Consider the following 23526-nt stretch of genomic DNA (forward strand, 5'->3'; position numbering starts at 1 on the left):
TATATGAATGAAAATTAATTAAAAGATACCTCTAAATTTAGTAAATCTACTTGCAGGAGCCCAGAGTGCAGGATTTGTCCACAAATATGACACAACCAGTAACATAAAGGCTTGAGAAGGTAGTAACTGTAATAACAACTTGTACTTGAATTATGTATCATTACGGATACATAATTAATATGCTTATGTAACTAGAAATTGAAAGAAGTGCAAAAGATATGGGTGAAAAAGGGGGCACAGAGTAGTTTGGTATTTAATAAATGCATTGGGATACAACTTAGATCGTGTATATTTGTAACACATCTTGAAAAATTAAGCTTCCTTGTGACACTTTCATCTGGCTCTGAAGCAGTTGGAAGCTCTTTGTCTCAACTGCATTTGGAGGAAATCAAAAGCATTTCCATGCATACGGAATCTCAGTAATGCATATGAAAACAGATATCCTCACTCCACCACGCTTGTCCTCTTGGAGATAGCAGCTCACCAAAACAATAATGTTAGTTATTGAACAAATTCTATCTTTAATTGGAACTATTCCACACCTGATATTAGCCTCGTGCTTGCATTTATCTCATTAGTAGTTACTTGCTTCCCTTTCCCCTCAGTACCTCTTACTTCTGCCCATCTCTTCTATATGGTCCATGCTGTCTTTCTGACAACAGCCCTTTGGGGGCCATGACTGTTGCTTACCACAATTTTTATTCATGCCAGCACAATACAGCTTAAATTGTTCCCGGCCCTCAGGTGGTATTTCCTTAATGTGTATTAATATAAAATAATGAAACATCTGTGTGGGATGGGAATATTCTGGATGCTTTGCAGAAATCAGAAGAAAGGTAGATCCTCCCTGAACCGCGTATGACTCGAAATTCCAGTTTGGCAGCCTTTTCTCCACGAGTACATCCTGTGGGTAGACATGAATCATGAAGGATTAGTGCCATTTGTAGCAGCCTTTGCTCAGAAGCACATGTTCCTCCCTGCAGAGCCCTGGTGAAGCCATGTGGTGCTGCGTGGGCAAAATGTTCTGCTACATGAAAGTCTGGGGCCATGAACTCAGCTGATGAGTGGTTATTGACTTTCTGGCTCTGGGCATCAGGGAAGTCCTGAATTTTCAAGAGAAGAAGGAATGCCACACTGACTTCTGCACACTCATTTGAAGGCTAATGTTAATCTACCTCATTTTGGCTGGAAACTTTGGACACAGGCTGTGTGGATGACACAAGTAAAGTTGACATTTCACCAAAACTTTATGTATCAATAGAAAAAAACACCACCAACAAAAGGCTGTAATTTATTAAAAAACTAAATAGCTGAATCAGAGAACATCAAAGAGTTTATGATGGGGAAAAAAAACCTTAAGAAGGCTAGTGTATCTCTGTTACTAGAACGTGGGGAGATGAGTAGACTGATGGTGAAGAAAGAGAGAAAACTGTGGAAATTAAGGAAAGCTAAACATTACAGCTATAAATCTCCAGTAATATACTGTGTGGGGATTATTGATTTGCCAAGCTCTAAAAGTGTTTTCCTATTCAGACCTTCACAGGAAACAAATCCAATGCTTATGCTAATATAACTATCCAACAAAAAACCCACACATACATGCAATTCCAGCTGGAAGCCATTGGTCTGCCTGGAGTCCTTCAAGCAAACTACATTCTTTCAGGTGGAGATTTACCAAGCTGTTGAGTCTTTACTACATGACTTTTCTCTCCAGTGTATATGAGACAGGAAAGCTTCACACTTCATTTGTGGTGACATATGCTATTCCCTTGGGAATTACTACAGACACCCAAGATTTACAGCCCACTCCCAAGCAGCAGTATTCCTGTCACTGAGCACTATGAAATCTGAATTACTGTGGTTGAGGAAACCTTGTGGGACAACTGCTAAAAACTACAGAAATCTTGAGAAATGTAGCCAAAATTAACAACTTTCAATTCTTTTTTGCTCAGAATCTCAAACTTTACCTTCTAGACAGACTCTTTTTCAACATTAAATCAACATTTGCTTATGCAGAGTTCACGAATTCTGGTTTTCTTATTTCCCTGAAAGTTCATGTTGCTGAAAAGCAAGTATCAAATCTCTTCCAATACACACAAAAAGGGTCAGGGAACTTTACAGCTGTGATCTGGACAGAGTTACAGCCCAAGTCAGAGAATTGGCCGTGGAAATGGAAACCACTCCATGTGCTGATCAGCCAGATGGCAGATCAGCCAGACCATGCAACTGTTGGGTTCATGTTCTACCCATTCGCCCTTCAGAAGCATTAATTTGAGTTTCTTTATTCCTGTACAGCCGCTAATTTTCATATTTGGACTTAATACTTTTGAAATCACTGCCTGTTCTGTCACATTTGGCTGAAATCAGCTGCTGAGTCCCACAGTTATTGGCAGAGATGGACAGAAAGCTGAAAGCATAGACAAACAGCATGGTTGTACATACCCTTCCAAATCAAGCCAAGAGATGGTTTTTCAATGAAAAGTTGTTGGTATCAATATGCAAACACTTTGTCCTACCAGAACGTACAGTTTTAGGGACAAACTAATCTTGCAAATCACTTTATTCTACTTTTTTGTCATAATGCAAGCTGTCTACGTGAATGACCCTGGTACACTTTTCTTCATTCCTCAGCAGCCACTATCACTTTCTATATTTTCTGCTGCATTCCCAAATAAAAAGTAATTTCAGATTTTTTTGTTTTGAAATTACACTGGAACTACTTTCACAATCCCCTCCAGTTGTGTGCTGTCTTAAATCTAGTTTCAGTGTAAGCAACTGAGACATTTCTACTGTATGATTTACAGCAAGTAGGTACATGATATTCTGGCACATACTGTTGTTCTTTGTTGAGCTATACAAAACAGTTTATCCTTGCAAAATGCAAAAATTCTGCTTTCAAGAGGACTACGTAAATAACATATATTTATAACTTAGTTCATAATCATTTAGTCTATTGTCCCTACATTCTCTGGAAGCATAAGGTTTCAGATTCTCTGGTTCATATATGTGAAGCTTAGCTTATGATAAATACAGAAAACTAAATAATTTTTGCATACTGGAAACTCGAATAGAAAAGGTTAACCTAGTTGTAATCCTTTCAAGTAGAAAAGAAATATCCTATGAAAGCCAAGCAACTTTCTTTAATTTCAATGGAAATTGAAATAATGTCTGTATATATTCTGTAAAAAATTTATATTTTAGTCTTTCATGAACATATATAATTACTATCTGATATGAATTATACACAACTTAATATGAAACTATGGTTATGGAATTCAAAAGACACTACAGAAATTACAATTCATGTAAGATCTTTAAACAGAGCATTAGCTGGAACAGTCTCTTAAGAAACTGAATGCTGCTGGACTCTTATGGATCTGCAGGATTGTGTGGAAGGCAAATAACGTCGGCTATTAGAGAGTATTGCAGGAAACCAGAAATGAAAAATCACTAAAAAAAAAAAAAAGAATATAACCAAAAGGATAACAGGAGGATTCTGATCCCTAATCACAGATGTCACATGCTATTTTGGATGTCATGGCCTATCCTGCTTGGTTTCCCTCTGCCATTCCAGAAAGATGCAGGTCTTTAGTTCTCTGTAAATGGTAAATGTCAATGCTATGCAAGTGCCTTGAGCAACTAAGGGCATGAAAGTGGCACTAAGCGTTTACATTCAAATAACTGAATACCATTCTTAATGCTAGGGGGAAAAAACCCCCTCATAATCATATCTGAAGTAATTTGCAGACACAGGGAATAACTGTGAGGTAATGACTGCCTGTGTGTAACATCATTTTGGCCAAACTTCAAGCTTTGACTTAAGGTCAAAGTATAAACATGTCTGACACAGTAGCACCATCTTTCAATGGCACTAACTTCCAGATCTTAGAAATAAGAAAGGCTTTATACAATTAGTAATTATCACAGCAATTCAGACTTCAGTCTGGTTCCTACTAGAACAGTCTCACATAAATCTGTATTTTTGTGTGCTTGTAGGCCCTATCCTATAATTCCTAGAAAAAGACCGTAATTGATTTTTTGGTAATTCAAAATATATTGTAGGTCCATTAAACAAATAATATAATTTAATAATGACTCTGATGACTAATACTATTCCTGCTTATAAGCAGCAATAAAATTTCTCAACATTATCCTTGCCCTGATACAGTAGGGATGCGAAGAAAAATGCACATTTAATGCTTGAGGATGGTTTCAGGTTCATTGGTCAAAGGGGCTTAAGTGAGTAATGATTGTTTCACAGCATTTCAAATAGAATACCTTTATCAAAAACAGAGAATTGCTTCCAACACAGTACTTCAAAGAATGTGCCCCAGTCACTGCCAGAGTATTCCTAAAGGAACTTCCAACATCCTATTGTTAATTCAAGCTTTGTGTAACACGCTTTGTGTAACAATCGCTTCTCCTGTGCAATAATTTTAAGCCAAAAACATCTATCAAGGTCCATGCAGTGCTGAACAGCCATTTTTCTGTTTACAGGTATCAAGTAAAATCATTAAATACCACACATTTTTCTAATATTAGTAATAAAATTGAAATAGCTCATTGAAATACAGTTAACTACTCATAACTAGTTATGTATTTGCAACACAGAAAGTTGCAAAATATCATTATAATAAAAGGCAGCCACTAAGCAGGACTAGAAGTCTGAGGAGGAAACCATGTGAAGGCAATGCAGTTACTAACAGAGCAGACAGAAGTAGATGCAGGAGTAGTAAATGTGCAATTTAAGACTTATTGACTTGCCCCTGTATTTCAAGCATACTTCAAGCAAAACTGAACCCATAAGTCTTTCCTTGTAGATATTTGTAAGTAGATTGAAGACATTTCCCCACATTGATATGACAGGCATCCTCAACTCAAGAGAGGAGTAAGGAGGGATGAAGGCATGCAATAATATTGAATCAGAGCTGTACTGAGAGAAGGTTCAGAGAGATACTAAAATTGTCCTGATTTTGACTACCTTTGCACCCACAAATTCCAGAATCCTTCCCTTACTGCTCACAGTATTTCTCAGACATCGCGTCTTCAATAATTTGGATATCAGATGGGGAAAAAAAAAAAAATCAAGCCTGCAGCTAAATTCTGGAAAATATATGTCATCTAGACCAAATTGCTAGGAAATAGAATTTTGCTGAACTATCACAGATTTGCAACAGTTCATGGAAGATAAATAACATGAGCTTTTAGCAAGCATTGTAAGTTCCTGGGAAAGAAACCAACAGTCACAAAAGAAATCAATAGAACTAAAAAGACAACAGTGTTTCAAGTAGTAGGGGTTTGTGCTTCCAAATATCACTTGCCTGGTAGGTATTTTTAAAATAAGACTAACATTTCAGGAAGCCTGTTGTGCCACTCCTGGTTACACTACATTCTCTTCCTATTTATAAATAGGAATCCCAGTTCCCAGAATTACAAATTTGGTTTGGTTTTGGTTTTTAAGTGCTTTTTTATTTTTTATAGAGTTTTCTGTCATGATGTGGAGAAGTTACAGTTGGAATATTTAAACTGATTGCTGTAGGTATGACAGACCATATCCTGTTCACTTTAACAAAATAATCCCAGTGGTGGAGCCAGTTGCAGTGGCTGGTGTAGGTGAACAGGTACTCTGCAAAGATTGGGATTGTCCCAATGGGATGGACCAACCTGCAGACCTGGAACAGCTCAAGAGTTGTAGAAAACTTCTAGCAGCTGAAAAAAGTTACTTCCTATAAACTTCTCCCAAGAATTGTTCTGCCACAGCAATGATGAATGCTGTTCCTATTCAGCTGAGGAATAGCTTCTCCATCCAGTTCTAGAAAAGAAGCTGAAGTCTCAGAGTAAACGGAATGAGAAAATACATTAGTCATTAGCTTCACCATTAAAAGAGGCTTTGTAGTGCACACCATAGTTCAATTGCTGGTGAAATATCATTTTCTTCTGTCTTCTTTATCTTATAGAAATTTACTGGGATCAAAGGTTTTACTCTTTCTCTTGCTAAATCAGCTAAGTTGGAGCATGGGACTGATTTTTGTTTCCTTCAGAGGTACAGACAGCAATTTCTGAGACACCCACCAAAGCCCTGGGTGGGCACTAGTACATGGTGTTTGGTCTCAGCCTTTCAGCAATATAATCTTGCTCCTTGTAAGAATAAGTCCTGAAGTGTGGTACATAAAGCAAGATTTCAAGCTATGAAATAACAGAGACTTCCAGAAAGTTGACTCACCTTTTACAGATGAGTGTATGTGAGTGCACACCACATGAAATCCCCGCTGCTTTTGAGAACACATTTAACACATAATATTAGAGACTTCGTGATGCATTCCTGTTGTGCAAGAGAATGAAACCTTGTTATTCCTAAGACTAATTTATATAATTTCTGTCTAACATTTAAAGTCCTATCATCATACCGACTGCTGCTATCTCATTAGGGTTGATAGAAATGTTTGTGGGTTTTTTTTGCAATAAGAAACACAATAAGAAATGAAACAATACATAAATGTGATTTAAAATAGAGAGTACGGTACTCATAAAACAGATGAGATAGTAGGAGAGAGGGAATAATGAAATCACTTTGTTCAAATTCCCCTCTGAATTGTGTTGCCAGAACCACTGCAGGCAATAAGCAATGCAGAGCCTCTCTTTTGTGCCATCATCCAGTCAGGCTTGCTGAGCTGCATGTTGAACTTCCCTCCTGAATACAACAGTGAGAGAAGAGAATCCACTTGCAAGTGCACTTTTCCTCCTTTTCAGAGTCCCAGTGAAGAAAACACTGATTTTCAAAAAGTCACACTCTTTTGGGATGAGCACGTTATTCGTTCCCATTGATTGTTCCTGGCTGTTATAATGCTTTCAGTGTATAACCCTGTACTTTAGGATCCTTATAAATCTTAGAAAGAAAGTGACCTTTCTATTACCTTATTTTTTTCTGTTTCACTGCTTTTGCTCATCATCAACATGATCTCTCAACTATTTCTTCATTTCTTTGGAAACAGAGACCATTATAATGACCAGAGCTACTTGATATTATTACAATATGAATAAATACAAGATAACCTAAGAACAGGTGTTAGATTTTGTGGTTGAGAATGGAGGGTATTGGAAAGTCAATTAGAAAACTTAATGAAAATTTAGACAATGATTTTCCAGAAAAAAAAGTATCTTCATCCAGTCTAGTCACTCTAGATGTGGTCACCTCTGAAACAGAATTCAGCATGATAGACCCTGTCCAGCATAGTAAAGAAACATTCCCCTGTGATGCATATCTCAGTTTGTAGCTGGGTGTATCTCTGTACTGAAAGATTATTATTGCTATTTGATATCACAGCTCCCCATGGGAGGTAGAACCCATGAAACAATGGAAAAAAAGGCAGGATGCTAGACCAGTGGCTTCCATGAGAGAGGGAGCTGACAGGTCTTTTCCAAAGCACCCTTTTAGTTTGTGAAAGTGGACAGCTTCCTGGGGTTAAGACAGGTATTTCAATCCAATTGCTAGTCTCACTGTGAGGAATACTTCAATTTTCTTCTGCTACTTCTAAGGAAATCGTGTTTTCCCTGCAAGGTCCCATAAATTGCAGCAGTTAAAATAGCTCTTTTTTACTGCTAAGAAAATGTGCAGGATCAGGGAGTCTATGCCAAGGGTACAGTAGAAAATTATGCTGGTGGTGGAAGGAATGCACTGTAACATCAACTTCAGCACACTCTGATTTCCAAAGTCCCAAAGAGACATAGTAGGTACCATGAATGCGCTATGACAAAAAAAATATGTCTTCTGCAGAGGAAGACAATTATTTGCTAATAATGTAAGACATTGCTTATGTAAAAGGGATAGAAAAAGTCTTAAATTGGTGAAGGAAAAAAGGTAAAATCTCAGCATGCAAGCTGGAAGACTGTATCTGCAAAGGAGATGAGAAATGAATTAACATTGCTAAAATTGAAGTTCTGACCCAACAGCCCAGGATTCTGCCAGTGACTCTGCTAAAGATTCTGTGTCTGACTTTGAGGAATTCTCTCCTCTTCAGTGAGTGTGAAACAAATTCCGCTCTCTGCAGGCCAGATTCTGCCTCTGTGTGTAAAACAGGAATAAGAAAATTCCATTTGTCAATTTGTACTTCCAGATCTTCGTGGCAATGACTGATAAGAACCTGACACAATGGGGGTTTGATCTCTAATGCTTTCTGTAATGCAAACAATACTAAAACTTGACTCTGGGTCATTTAAATACCACTCAGTGCGTGTCAGATAAAAGCCTCTGTAGGTTACCTCAAGGTTTCTGATGTTCAGAACCGGGTCAATGGAATTCTGCATTCAAGGTTAATAAGAGAAATTGTGCATACTCATGTTATGCACTAGCAAACAACAATAAACACTGCCAATACCTAATTTTAGCATCTCACATACAAGGTTGTTTTTAATAGAACAAGCTAACAGCCCTTAGGAATGACAAGAAGTTCACTGAGTTCAAGCATTGAGGACTGCATTTTTTCCGAGTGTATTTTTCAGACAATGTGCAACATAAATCCTGGTTTGTGACTCGAAAATACTCAACACTGGTCTAGTTTTGCTCCCACTAAAGTCATCCATGAAGTCCTGTTATCTTTACTGGCAGCAGAAACAGGACAGAGCCAAGTGTTTTTGAAAATCCTATCTATATTCAACAATAAGAGACAAAAATCTACCTTTAAGCTTAAGGCTCACACACAGGCAGTAAATTGGTCAATATCACATTTAAGCCTCAAGGTCCACAGCCCCCTGTGCATTTGTGCTGTGCAGGAGTCTAATTATACATCCTACACTCTTTCAGCTGCCTCAGACATTGCACCAAGTGGTTGGTGCTCACACGTAATGAGGTCTCTTCAATATTTCATTTGATCCTCACCGGTGTGTGTGTGGCCGTATTTGCAGCACACAATCCCAACCTGCTTTAAAGGCAGAGTTATCAATTTTCTCATAGCAGATTCTATGGAGCTCATCACTACCATATGTGAGTGCTTCAAATATTAATTACTTTCTTTCCACAGCACCTCTACGTGGCGAAGGGAAGGCATTATCCCATTGCACAGATGGGGAGCTGAGTCAGAGAATGATTAAGGTCAAACGTCTTGCTAATTTAGGGTGTTTAATTTCAGATGCCTCAGAACAGATTTTATTCAGAGCAATTATCATAACTTTATATAGTTAAGTATAGCTCCTATCTAGTTCAATTGTAGATAGAAATGTCTAGCACTTCTGAAAGTCAGAAAAGAAAAAAAAAAAGTTTAAAATCCAGAGTCTTACTAAGCAACTACATCCAGCTGAGCACTGGGGAAAAAAAAAATGGACAAATGGGAACTGTTAAACCCGTGAAAAATCTGGTTTAGGGGATCACTCAGAATTACACAGAAATTACAGCACAAGCATGTGAGGGGCCCCATGACAGCATTTAACCCCTCTGCCATCAGACCATCTTTTTTGGTCCTTATGCATCATCTGACACCTTCAGCAGCAGAGCCTGAAGTCCTAGATAGGAACATGAGGATTACACTTCCAGAACGACTCTTCCAGTAGTCTTCTAGATTACTCTTCTGAAAGTCCTCAGATAAGGCATTTGGGCTTCTCTCCACCTTCCTAACATTAGCTTTTTATTTTGGATAGGACAGGTTGGGTTTGGGTGGGTGGGTATGCCCACTTATGTGGGCATGTCTGCATGTATTGCTTGATAATATGTGGATGTAATGACAATCAAAGTAATATATTGGGTAGTTTTAAATCATTAGAGGCAAAGGGCTATCTTAATTGGAAAATAATTCTTAAAACCAGCATTTATTGCATTAACCAAGTGCCGGAATCCACATCTTTTGGAAAATGCAGGACTGTCCACCCAGCTCTATGCCACTAATACTGCCAGAGCCAAAAGGAAGGGGAAAGATACTCAGAGTATTTCAGGACAGAAACTATCTATGGTTTCAGATTCAACAGAGAGTGACGATTTATTTCACTAGTGACTTTTCCTCTTCCCCACACATATATTTTTAATGCAATACATCTATTTTCAAGGAAAGGCTCCCTCTCCTCCAGACTCCACACTTTCTCTAGGTCCTTTTGCCCTCATTACTTGTAGCTTACTGAAAATGCAGTTGCTATGCCATGCTATGAAAAGAAGAAAGAGAGAAATTTCAGGGATTTTTCTGAAAACCTCATCATATTTCTTTTCTCAGGCCAGCGACCCGTGGCCACAAAACTATCTGTCTAGTAGGGCAGATAAAGCAGCACTGTTCACACATCCCTCATGCCATTTCTATTTGCCCACTAAGGAATGACATATACTCTGCCCCTCAAGGGAAGCAAACACATTTGCAGGTTATAAAATACTCCTGTCTCTGCTGGTGACAGGAGACACTGAATTTGCTGAGGGAAAGGGTAGTTTTGTGGAGAAAGCATTGAAGACTTGGGAGGCAAGGGTTAGGAGCCAGGTCTGAAACAGAGCTGGATCACCTCTTTGTGCCTCTGTCCTCTCCCTGTGAAAGGAGAAGCACAAATTAAAGGTAAGTGTGCAGCCTATGATAGTTAGGAAGACTAAGCAGGTAACCAAAACAGTCTGTTCAGGCTTCACAAAGCTGTGCCAGCATCCCAGCTGCTGAGGTTAAATTCATTAGCAGTTGTGAGGCACTTGCAAACAGGAGGAGGTTCTCTCAGTGCATCTGACAGCCACTTCTGGGGCTCATTTTATCCTCTCACTGCAAAGCATTCTCCCACATCACTTGGATATGTTTTTGACGCAAACCAGCAGATATCATAAAATTCTCCTTCCTTCAGGAAGAAATAACAAACCACTTCAAATTCAAAACCATCTGCAGAGGAAGATGGTAAGCTGCAGAGAAAGGCAACTATTCCTTACTCTAGAGATGAGACATTTTTTGAGAGAGATGCACTAGTCTGCTTTTTATTTCCCGGGTTAGTTATTATTTAGGCCAGGACAAACCCAGTGGAAGTTAGAAAATGCTGCTTCTCCAAGGGGAGAAATAGTGCCCAACACCTTTCTGGAAGCATTTTGGCCTTAAGACAGTGATTTCTTGCTTTCAGGTTCAGAGTTGGATGGATGCTGCCAGGCACAAGGATTCATTTGATTATTTTCGTGGTGGGCTGTATGCCTGTATATCTGTGTGTGTGTACAGGGGCATATGTAATTAAAGTGTGCACATGTTCTCCTGATGGATTATTAATATCCACAGTTACTTGCTAGAGCCTGGTTTAGGAGGAGATTCTTTAAATGGCTGTCAAATCTCTAGAAGTGCCATAAAGATCCAAAGACCCAAGTGTGTCTGATCTTATTTAAAAGAACTAAAAACTGAGTAATCAAATGAATGGATGAATAAATCATTAAAATTTTAATGCTTAAGCAATGTAGGACATGTCTACAAACTGCCTGAAGCCAGTGCTGACCCAAACTGTTCGTTCCCACAGCACTGCAATACATGGACTTGGAGCCTGAAACACAGGAGCAAAATAGCCCTGGGCAAGTCACTTTACTTTTGTATTAAGCTTCCCTTCCTGCCAAGTGTGGGTAATACAGTTTACCTACATCACTGAGATGTCAGAAAGAATATTTTTAAAAGCAATTCAAAGACAGAAAGCATGCAGAATGCGTTAGGCAATATTATTATATGTGGAAAGAGCCATTTTAGCAACACACATCTTTCTGTAAAGAGGCTATATTTAAATAACGTAACCCTATAATATAAATAGCTATTTTAGAGTATCTCCTGTCCTAAGGTCTTTCAGAGTCTGTTACATTTCAATTAAAAAAAGAAAACAAACTATATTCTTTAACTAAAAAGGTCACTTCACCTCCATTATTATCTTTTGGATGCAAAGGAAAAGGCAAAACTCAACATGATTATCTAATGCCCTAAAATCTGTGAAACTGCTGCTTTTTCCTTCTTAATACTGACCAAAAGACCACCCTCAGTTTCCCAAATGAAATGCATCATTTGACTACACAGCAGCTCAAATGTATTTGTTTCAATTGTGCTACCTTTTTAGATGTTTTCAAAAGAAAACAGAGGGAAAAATAAATGACCAGTAATGACAGAAAGCTTTTAGAAAACCATCCTTTTTAATAATCAAGAAAAGTGAGCCTTCAAAGCCCATGCATAAGCACCTACATAATTGGCTGGGTTTTCAAAGCACTGAGTTTTCAGTGGTCCCCAGTGAGACCAACAATAGCTTTTAGATGCTCAACAATTTATCACAATTCAACAATTTCCCTCCTGGGCATTATTTACCAACTATGTGGTATACAGAAAGCAAAGATATTTGAGACTGTCATTTTTGGTTGGACTTGGACAACTAACTCTATTAGGCTCCCCTAAAACACCCTCAAGTATTTCCACTTGTTTTATTCCTGGATCTTACAACAATAAAGAAACCACCAGACTTAAATGAACACTGCACACTAGGGCTTAAATGCAAATACTGTATCATGCTAGTAAAGGTTACATAAAGTAATGATTAATTAGTCTTTTTCCCTGTTCTGGTTTTACTTGTCTGTCAACAAAAGACAGTAGATGATTGCCTGCCTAAAATATGCATTATTTCCAGCTCTGTAATATCATTGAAAAGCAAGCAAGTTCAATTTACCAGCAATAATTTATTGTGTAGCATTAAAACTCTGCAAGCAATCTCTTCTCATTTGTTACTTTCAACATATCCCACAACTATCCGACTTTCTTCCTGGGTTTTCATATTAACAGGTCATCTCCTGCCAAATCTCAGAGACCTAAAATAGCCTCTGTAGCTTGTTGAGTAGTTTCAGCTGTGTTTTACACATGCAGAGTGCATTCCACAATGTAATGATCGCATCATTCAGCGGCTTTATCAAGACAAAACTCAGGAGGATATATGTCCCAAATGCTCTAAAAAAACCCAAAGGACCTATCCCAGCTTTGCAAAAGCTGAATATGAGGCCAAAGTTTGAAGCATTGCCCAACTGACAAAAAGAGTAAGTGTCTAGCAGGCACTGAAACCTGCTTCTAAAAATGGGCGGTAGCCCTCCGTGCCACCCTCAGCCATCTGCCTCTGCTGCAGTGTCAGAGCAGGACAAATCCTGCAGCCAGGCAGCAGGGAGCAACAGCCTCCTGTCCCCCGACCCCTTTGCAAACCACGTCCCTGCAGGGAGGAGGGAACCAGAGAGACTAGCAACAGCAGCAGCTAATTCTGCAAAAATCTTTCTTCCCTTAAATCCATAGCTCCTGCAGGCAAGAGTCACAGGTGGATTTATTTATTTACTTATTTGTTTTTAAAGAAAACTCCTAGTCTTCTCTTGTTCACTGGAATTTCACAAATTGGGCATCAGTGATTTTATTGGTCTGTTTGCTTAAGCTAGTAGTCTGTCTTAATACACATTTTTTTGTGTATCCTCTCCTCCCTCACAGGATATGACAGCAAAAGGATAATGTAATGATAGTACACATTTGCAAAAACAATCAGCACAAATGGACAAGTGAATGTCACACCTTTTTTTCAGACAGACGTAGATCCTCATTTTTGCATACTGACAACACAACCAGTCTTGAAGAATCCCTTAACTCAAGTTGATCTGCTCTTGAGTTAGTTGTATTATCCATATTGATGAATAATATAAAAAATACTGTTCAATAGGGGTTTTTTTGCATAGGGCCATGGACTAATCTTCTTGGTAATTGAAGGCTTATATGATGGAAAGAAACCCTACGGAAACTGCCAAGACAAGGAAAAGTAATGAAGTATAAACATCTGAGTGTCACCTAAATTCAGTCTCCTTAGAGCAACTGTCATCTCTTGTTTTACCAGTAGTTTCAGCAATAAAAATAAAGTTATGCATTACACCTGACAAGCAGCCAACCACACATAAAAACACAAACAGTATTTGGTGAATAGTTTGCAACAAGTGCATTCCTTTTTTTCCTCACTAAAGCAGTTTCTCCTTGAGTGACACAAACCATTTACTCAAGAAATGGACCAAGAAAAGACAAAACATAGGCTCAGTGGATATTGGAGGCTGTGTTTCTTGCAACCCATAGGCATTTGTGACCAAAAATATATGAGCCTGGATAGAACAGAATGAAACATAATCTGGAAGATGGTTTGAAAAATGTATATCACTGTCTCCCTACACAAGTGAAAGAGCACACTTGTGTAGTTTATTATAATCTTTCATTAACTTCTTCCCCAAACTTCTGCTACATCTATTCTACTCCGCAGGATTACACACAACTCGTGTATTACAGTAGACCCTGCTGTAGTAACTTATATGAAGAAAGAATTGATTCTTACTCCAACTTTTTCACAGAGGTCAAAGAAATATGACAAAAAAAGCTATTTGGGAAACAAAAGCAAAGAAAAATAAGCTCTAGTTGCAGTGAGAGGACTAGAAGTAGCATGGGTACAGACCGTCCCAATAGGATTCATTTAGGATTATATTTTTAGCCTCAAGTACATACTTTATTTCTCATGTGTATTTTACATGGCCTATTGAGCTCAATTACTTCATATTTTTGTGTACATAAAACAATGTTTCCAGAATGCTTTATTACAGAAGTAGCAACCAGCCAAGCCCTCTCTTCTCTCCTAGAGCAAGACAGGGAAGAGACTTGTTATATTAATTGGGGGTGTAATTAACTCCAGTTGTATCAAAGTGGGACAAAGAGTTTCAGTTTTCAGGTATTTTAAAACCTCGAAAATAAACCCAGAAGTTTATCACATATTTGGGCAGCAGAAACAATTTTTAGAACAAGGAGAGTTTTTCTGGTTTGGCAATTCCCCAACCCATCAAATCTTGATTTCAGTCTTTTTTGGTTTTACATTTTAATGCAGACACATGCAAACTCTTAGGTAAAATAGGTTTATGGTTGAAACATGTTCAACACGGAACCATAGAATCATAGAATGGTTTGGGTTGGAGAGGACTTCAATGATCATCCAGTTCCAACCTCCCTGCCATGGGCAGGGACACCTTCCACTAGACCAGGTTGCTCAAAGCCCCATCCAGCCTGACCTTGAACACTTCCAGGGATGGGGCATTTACAGCTTCTCTGGGTAATCTGTTTCTGTGCCTCACCACCCACACATTAAAGATTTCTTCCTTATATCAAATCTAACCCAAACCTCTTTCAGTTTGAAGCCTTTTCCCCTTGTCCTGTCACTACATACTCTTGTAAAAAAGTCTCTCTAGCTCTTTTGTAGCCCCCCTTAAAGCACTGGAAGGTGCTGTAAAGCCTTTTCTTCACGGTGAACAACCCCAAATCTCTCAGCCAGTCTCCATAGGAGAGGTGCTCCAGCCCTCCAACCATCTCCATGGCCTCCTCTGCCCTTATGTTGGGTTCTCCAGAGCTGGACACAGCACTCCAGGTGGACCCTTACAAGAGCAGAGTAAAGGGGCAGAATCAGCTCCCTTGACCTGCTGGCCATGTTTCTTTTGATGCAGCCCAAGGACACATTTGGCTTTCTGGGCAGCCAGTGTACATTGCTGGGTCATGCTGAGCTTCTTGTCAATCAACACACCCAAGTTATTCTTCTCAAGGCTGCTCTCAATCCCTTCTTCACTCAGCCTGTGTTTGTGCTTGGGATTGCCCCAATCCAAGTGCAGAACCTTGCACTTGGCCTTGATGAACTTCACCAGGTTTGCAGAGGCCAACCTCTCAAGCCTGTCATGCCTGTCTTTGTTGGGATGCATCACTCCTGAGCTTGGAGGAGGTGATCCTTGAATATTAATGATCTTTCTTGGGCCCCTCTTTCCTCCAGGGCTTTATCCCATGGGACTCTACCAAGCAGACTTCTGAAGAGGCCAAGTCCAGCTCTCCTGAAGTCCAGGGCAGTGAGCTTGCTGTGTGCCCTCCTCGCTACCCTAAAGACCTTGAACTCCACCATTTCATGGTCACTGCAGCCTGGGCTGCCACTGAGCTTTACATTCCCCACCAGCCCTCCTTGTTGGTGAGAACAAGGCCCAATACAGCACCCTTCCTCACTGGCTTCCCTATCATTTGGAGAAGCTTGTCATCATCAACACATTCCAGATCCTCCTGGATTGCTTTTGCCTTGCGGTGTTGTGTCTCCAACAGATACTGGGGTGGTTGAAGTAGCCCATGAGGACCAGGGCTTGTGACTGTGAGGCTGCTTCCATCTGTCTATACAGTGCCTCAGCCCCTCAGTCTTCCTGGTCGGGTGGATGGCAGCAGGCCCCCACTATAAAGCCGCCTGTCCCTTCCCTTCTTTTAATCCTTATCCATCCACAGGCAGAGCTCCATGGAGATTTGAAAGGTCTCCCCAAAATATTTTGAGTTAGATGATATAGTGGGAACATCCCTGCATGAATGAACTGCATTTACAGAAAAACAACTATGAGTCATAGTTTCAAACAGGTGGAATTTACAGCAGGAAGATCACTGAAGATTTAAAACTTGGGCTTAGCCTGTGACAGCAGCCGTGTGCTATTGTCTGCATGGAATTCACCTTAGTCTTTATGGGATTCACATCAGGATGCAAAAGAGTAAAAAACCCACAAGATGTTCCCTTTTGGCATGACAGACAGGGTGACAATCTACTACTGTAAACAGTGATTTACTATGCAGGTGCTAGGAGCATTATAACTGACCGGAGAAGTTCTAAAACTCATAGGAACTTACAGGAATTTATAGAAACCTACAGGAATTTATAGGAAGCACACTACCTAGTGTGGAGGTTTGGCAGGGGACTTACTTGGTGCATTCTAGTCACCTCAAGGTCAGAAGACCACCAGTATGAACAGCATTTCCTCACAAGCAAGACGTTGAGAGCCAAAGGTTGGTAAAATAAACCTTCTGAAACAAAGGATGAGGAAACCAGGCCTGTAAACTTATTCCAGCATGTGTACACAGCCTAATTTATATTGTGATCCTAATCCTGAAGTCCGTTCTCAGACAGAGTTCCATCAAGCTCCATCAGAGTTCACACCTTTGAGGACCTAAAAGAAATCTGATTTCTGAAAGAAGCATTTCTCCCCACTGGGACAGAAGGGTACAGAGAAGAACTGCTTATAATATCAGCTTTGTCTATTATAAAAGCCACTTGAAAACAGTATGGACCAGCTGAAATAAACCTGTTAGTTATAGGTTTGATGCTCTTGTTGATTTAAAGCCTCAATTTTCTACTTAAGGGTTTTCAGGATGGTGAAAGGTAGTACAGGGGCCAGCTCAAGGCTTGATGAAGTCAATAGATTTATTCTTAATTTAGCCATTCATGCCAAACATCTCTTCATCTTATTTCAGATGCTCACACTTTCCAGAATTCCTTAAAACTCTCTGTTTTACACAGGAATACTCTGTGATCGTACAGTCCAGTATCAACACTGAATTCCTTCACAAATTTGAGCAAAAGAGGCCTAACTGATAACAACACAGTATCCTAATCTCCCAGAAGGGCATTGGAAAGCCCAGTTTGGAAATAAGGCACTAAACTTAAAGAAGACATCATCTATTTATTTTCTATCAACCTCAAAGATATTATAGGTAGGAAGGTAACATTTATCAAGTAGATGAATAGTAACAGGTCAGCTAGTCCTGCCAAGAGATACCAGTTTGAACAAGCGAGCACTGAACAGTCTTCAGCAAGTCAAACCATCTCCTAGTGCATATACATTTCACTAATGGACAAACCTTATGTGCTTAGCACTTTCATGAGCTATTTCAATCAATTCCTCCTTGGATTTTACTGTCCCATCCATTCACAACTGCTCTTTGTTTTATCTGGCTTGTTTAGCCTGGACTGTTGGAATAAAATTTCTTAATTATAGCATGATTTGCAATGGCCAAGTCAACCATCAGTATAATCCATGTGAAACCACGTGTTGTACCTCATAAGGAAAACATAACGGAAAATAAATCAATTTAATGCAACTGAAACCTCCAGTGATTAAGCTCACAAAGATTAATCTCAATTACTTGTTAGATTCAATGGATTAGCGTTCTCGGTAACGTTTGTAAATTAAACTTTTAAATCACAGATATTGGGACATGAAAATCGGAAAAAAGAAGGCTGTTAGTACTATTAGATTCAACTAAACTGTGAAGTGCCAGGGATTCTTAAGGAGAGGAAGCAAAGTTCACATTGCTGAGTTGCAATATGTTTTTCCCATCCAACCTTGAGCTTCACTCTATCAGTAGGCACAAAATGCTGCACACGCATTTGAAAATAACCTGTTTCCTCCTGGCCATGAAAAAAAAAGATAAAAGTGTAAGTCTGTCAGCACACTTAAGGACAGTTACAACTTAATGTACCATTTCTTAATTCCTACAATCACATTAAGATTAAGTATCAGACCCCTTTAACCCGACACAAAAAGAGTTGAGAGGTTGGTCACAGTGTGTGATTAAGCTAAATTAATGACCCAAAATGCATTCCACATAATATGCTACTATATATATTCACCCCCAGTCAATTATATGTTTATTACAGTATCTCTGACAAGCTAAATTAACAATAAATTAATGCCTAAGTTGTGATTTCACTTTTGACAATATCATACTACAACTAAGCCTTAAATATCTGCATGTAACTATTCAGCTACAGACATAAGGAAGGTAATGGAGTCAAAAACTGTGGACTAATTGCTTCAGATGAAGGCTTATTATCTCTCCAATTTCAAGCTCAGCAGCAGTTAAGTAGTAACAAAAACTACTTTAGACAAAGTGTTGTGAATGTTTATGTAAAATTTACTTTTATTTTACCCCTCTTACGTTTTTATAAGCAATAAAAGCAACAGCCATTTTTTTTCAGACCAACAAAGGACATAATCTGAAGGCTTAAAAAAAAAAACAAACCAAAACAAAAACCCAACAGTTCAGCCTTCAGATTTGCTTGGTTTTACTATTTCGCTCAGACTCATCCTCTTCCCCTTTCTAATGGGTTTTTGCATGACATTTTCATGTCTAAGCTCAGCTTAAGTCTTCATAAGTATTTGCTTCACTCTGTCTCATCCTCCTTCACCATGAGGACACACTCAGAGCTTGGCTCTCCTCTCAGCTTAGACTTGATATTCACATCTGTAAAAGTGATTGCAACGAGGGCACAAGGCTTTCCCACGCAGGGATGGTGATAGTGTGTTTGACCACCAAAGAGCTGGGAGGGACACACCAACTTTGAGGGAGCAGCAGAGAGATGCTCCTGCTCCCTTGGTAACTCACTGGGATCCCATCACTAACTCTCTCCGTCCCAGTAATGCCAATTCTAACAAAACTAGCCTGTTCTCTTCCCATGATCATCTGCATTTCAGCTTTTTAAGGTGGTTGTTGGAGACAGGGAAATGCCCTCCAACAGCACCCCTCACTTACCAGGGAAGCAGGGAGAGCCTCCCATCCTTTCACCAGCCTCTCCTGCCAAGGCCACTGAGCGCAGAGGCACAGCCACCGTGCTGGCACTGCAGGGCTATTTGACAAGACAAGATCCCAAAGCACAGCCCCTGTTATGCCTCTGTGACCAGATGTTGTTCAGCAGAGTAGGACAAATCCCACTCCGAGAAATTATGGTCTATCTGCACTTTCCACCTGCAGTTTCTATCACAAAACACTGTCTGATAAGAGTGATAGCCATACATTGCTCGCCAGTGACCACACATCATATGGACAGCCCACAGGTTGCCTCTCAAAACAAAGCTTTATTCCAGCAGCAGTAAGGGCACAGGCAATCGGGGCACCATCAATTTCCTTGATCTGTGGAGGATTTTCACCAGTGGTCTTGGGAAGCAGCTATGCCTCTCCACTTCCATCACACTTAAGAGCTCTTTTCACAACTTCCACAACTTTTTTCAAGGCTTTCTCTCTACAGGTACCAGACTCTGGGCTTCAGCCTTAGCTTATCACCTAATCCTGACTTTTAGGAAGATGATCTCCATCAAACTACCCAGTACAAAACTTCAGCTTCTGGCTTCCATTTCTGAAAGGTTTTGGTTTAACCCCTTACCATGTATATCCTTGATTCATCATCCCCCCCATTTACTTTTCCATTTCACCTCTACGGCTCCTAATTACACTGCAGTATTTCTACTAAAAAAAAAAAATAAATTAATTACTTCTTCTTGGAAAAGGTCCCTGCATTATGCAACAGAGAGCTGAAAGAGGCATCTCTATCTTACCTTCAAGCATAAAATTTCTTCAGGTTCTCAAAATCTTAGAATCAGATACAATCCCAAAATTCCATACATTATCTCTTTCTCATTTGCAAGTTTGCTTATAGCTCTCTCAAGTCCTGAAGGGATTTACCTTTATCTTGATATTTTTCTGCTGAAATTCTTATTCATATCTAAACCTTCAGAATGAGTGCACCTCTCTGATATCTCAGGTACTTGTGCAGCCTGAGTTACTACAGTATTTCAGAACTCCCTATTTCATGTACTTATCCTCAGAAGACTCCCAGATATTTGGTTTTTTCCCAACTTAAGACAACAATTGATCATCTCAGCAGAAGAGAAGTTGCTGACTGCCACTGAGAACCAAACCCTCTTGCTCAAGGCCACAGTGGAAGTCTGCACACAAGAAGCACTAAGTTCCGTGCTCCACTCATTGAACTGTAATGCAAAGCCACTCAATAATCCCACTCAAACTTTGTTATTAAATCAGAAATTAATATTAATTTGCCTTTCTATTCTGGATCACTTTCACTGATTTCCAATACAGGTCCCTCTCCAAATTTATATTTCACAAATGTTTCAACCTTGCTGAATGCACTTCTCTCACTTCTGCAGTTAGTCCTTCACATCTGCAGCAGCCTTTTGGAGGACTGCACACAGCTTTCCCATTCCATTGCTGCTGCACCCTCCTTTCTCTGAATCTATTTCACTTACTGAGATCCCACTTAAGAATCACAGAAGGCAGGACAGAGGAATGAGAGGAAAAAAAAAAGGACAAAAGATATGAATGTAAAACACAGAGAATAAACTACATAAAAAACCAGATATTACTGCACGCTACATCATTTTATAAGTGCTGCCTTCTCTGACATCACCCAAAGTGACCATGATTCACCACAACTTGATGCACAATAAAGATCACAAAGAAGCAGCATTAAAAGCATAAGAACTGAAAGCAGGTAAAACCATTGTTCATTAAATGCCTGTAGCAATGCACAACACTGCTAATGGACCACAACTGGAATGAAACATTGAATTCTCTAAGAGTTAAAAAAAAAAATTAAAAATCTAAGATTTTTTTCTCGCGATGTTCAAACTTTCATGACCCCTAGATAACTGGTGAACTTCAGAGACAAATTATTCTGTCTTTATGCAGCAGCAAAAGAAAGCTTTAGTGAGAAAGACTGCAACACAAGGTACCTCTGCCAGAAATGGAGGGAGCAGCAACCACCAACACTGTACCAAGGACAAGTGGCAGACCACATCCCACTTGGTCAAGGTAGAGACAGCGAGTAAAATTCACACAATCTCAAGCAGCATCCTATCAAGTATATGAACCTTTAAAAGCTTCCAGAAGCAATTCCATTTCAGCACTGAATACCAAAAGGGATTTTCTACAGTCTCCTCTTTTTGACACTCCAGCTTTATGCCAAACATGCTCCTTTCCACCTCTGTCTCCCCTTCCCTCCCCATTGCTGCCTGCATTCCTCACATCAAATTAACAGCTTGAAAAGACTGCCAGTTTGATGCAATTTCATGTTCTTGAATACAGTGTTCTTAGGAGTGCTATTATGGAAATTTAATCTCCTGAGAAATAGATCAGATACCATTAACAGAATGAAACATAAATGTTCTCTATGAGTTCCTGGAGAAAGCCTGTGTTGGGTCTACAATAAAATATGTAATTTGAAGAGTTGTTATCAAGAAAAAAAAGGTTTCATATGAAGAATTTTATTTTATTTTAAAAAAATTATGCACTTTAACAATGAATTCTAAATGGTTCCATTAAAACTAAAGAAACCCATTGTTTCTATGCAAGTCAGAGTCATGTTTCTCCTTTTACCCTTCTCTTTGCCAGACACCTTCCAAAAGTGGACACTTCCCCTGGTTTCTGCACAGCTGTGATAATCTGAGCCAGAATACTGCAGCGAGAATGAGGGATTCTCACAAGCAGGGACTCACCTTTGGGATATGACAGTTTTCAGCTCCAGCCAAGAACGTAGGAGCTCTGTCACAAGCCACTGAGATAACATGCTAAATTAGCTCATCTCCTGGGAGACTCACTCCCACCTGTTCAGCAGCTCCAGGCCAAGCTCCTTTCAGCCCAGTGTTAGATCTGGGTACAGCAGAGGTGTGTCATGGTGCTCTTCAACTCCTCTGCGTGGATTTTATGCCACTGGGGTGCTGCAGTGGGGAGTCTGACTGTGCCAGCTAATGGCACTGTGAATCAGGGCTGTCTTGTAAAAATTCACAGCTCAATCTGCTTACAAACATTAAGTTATAATGGTAACCTCAAGCCTTGTTAAAACAGACAGAGGATTCAGCAGTGGCTCTTTGTGATCTAGCATACAGTACGGATAGTATTGACAAATAAAAGGGCAAAGTCCCTTCCTTATTTAAAGAGATAAAATTCACAACTTATGATAAGTGCCTGAACCTGCTGTACACTACTGCCTGTTTACAGTATGATCCTATACTCTTTGGACACAATTTGTGTTGCTCATGTGCTATAAAGAGGCTTTAGTGTCACAGAGAATCAGGATTGTTGCATTGTTTCAAGCAAAGCATGTTGAGCCAACCAAGACACCCAGGGACAATGACTTTCTGGACAGCAACCAGGTGAGCAGAGCAGGTCTGGAATGATTTTAAGTCACTCTTCCCAGGAAAAAAAGAAAAAACCAAAAAACCAAAAACAAACAACAAAACAACAAAACAAATATATATCTTCAGATACAGGAACATAGATCACATGAAGTTACATTTATTTGGCTGCATCCCCTCATCCCTACTAAAGACATATGGTTCACATCTAGTACTTCTGTTCAGTTCAGAACTGCACGATTGACCAGATCTCTCAGTCTGACCCATCTACCATGCTCTAACTCACATTTTATAGTACCCTCAGAGTGCACAAACTGGCTTCATTTTGCATGAAGCTAAGTCAGAAGATACTGAACAACTAAAGCACATTCACACCAGTTTGGAACTACTCTGGAATACACCCCCCCCACCACCATTCAAAATATGTGTTTGGGACCTCAACTCCACCTCTCTGACTCTCATAGGGTGGCTCCACACTACTTCCCAATAGCACACCCATACTTTTCAGTTTAATCTACTCTGGGAATAAAGTAATAGCACAGGACTAAACTCACAATGGCTGAGAATATTTATGACCTTGAAAGAAGACAGCAGGCACACAGGGATTGACAACCCCTAAACAGGAATCTCAGAATTACCTGAATTATAACACCATAGAGGAAAAGCCTGTAAAATGCAGCTAAAGTGCACACTGATTTTCTTGTTTGGATAAATTTACACAAATAGAGGCACTTTCCAGCAAAGTATATTAGATTCTCCAACGGTACTCATGCATCAAGATACTACAGGCTATTTCTGTGAAGTACAGGGTG

At 39.6% G+C, this 23526-nt stretch overlaps 1 protein-coding gene across 6 annotated transcripts in view; it reads right to left on the minus strand.

The window, feature by feature from the left end:
* The window catches only part of DPP6 (dipeptidyl peptidase like 6), a 550202-nt gene that overhangs the window by 225728 nt on the left and 300948 nt on the right, over positions 1–23526 (minus strand). The window lies entirely within an intron of this gene.

Source organism: Chiroxiphia lanceolata, chromosome 1 (genome assembly GCF_009829145.1).
Source record: "Chiroxiphia lanceolata isolate bChiLan1 chromosome 1, bChiLan1.pri, whole genome shotgun sequence".
Classification (NCBI taxonomy): Eukaryota; Metazoa; Chordata; class Aves; order Passeriformes; family Pipridae; genus Chiroxiphia; species Chiroxiphia lanceolata.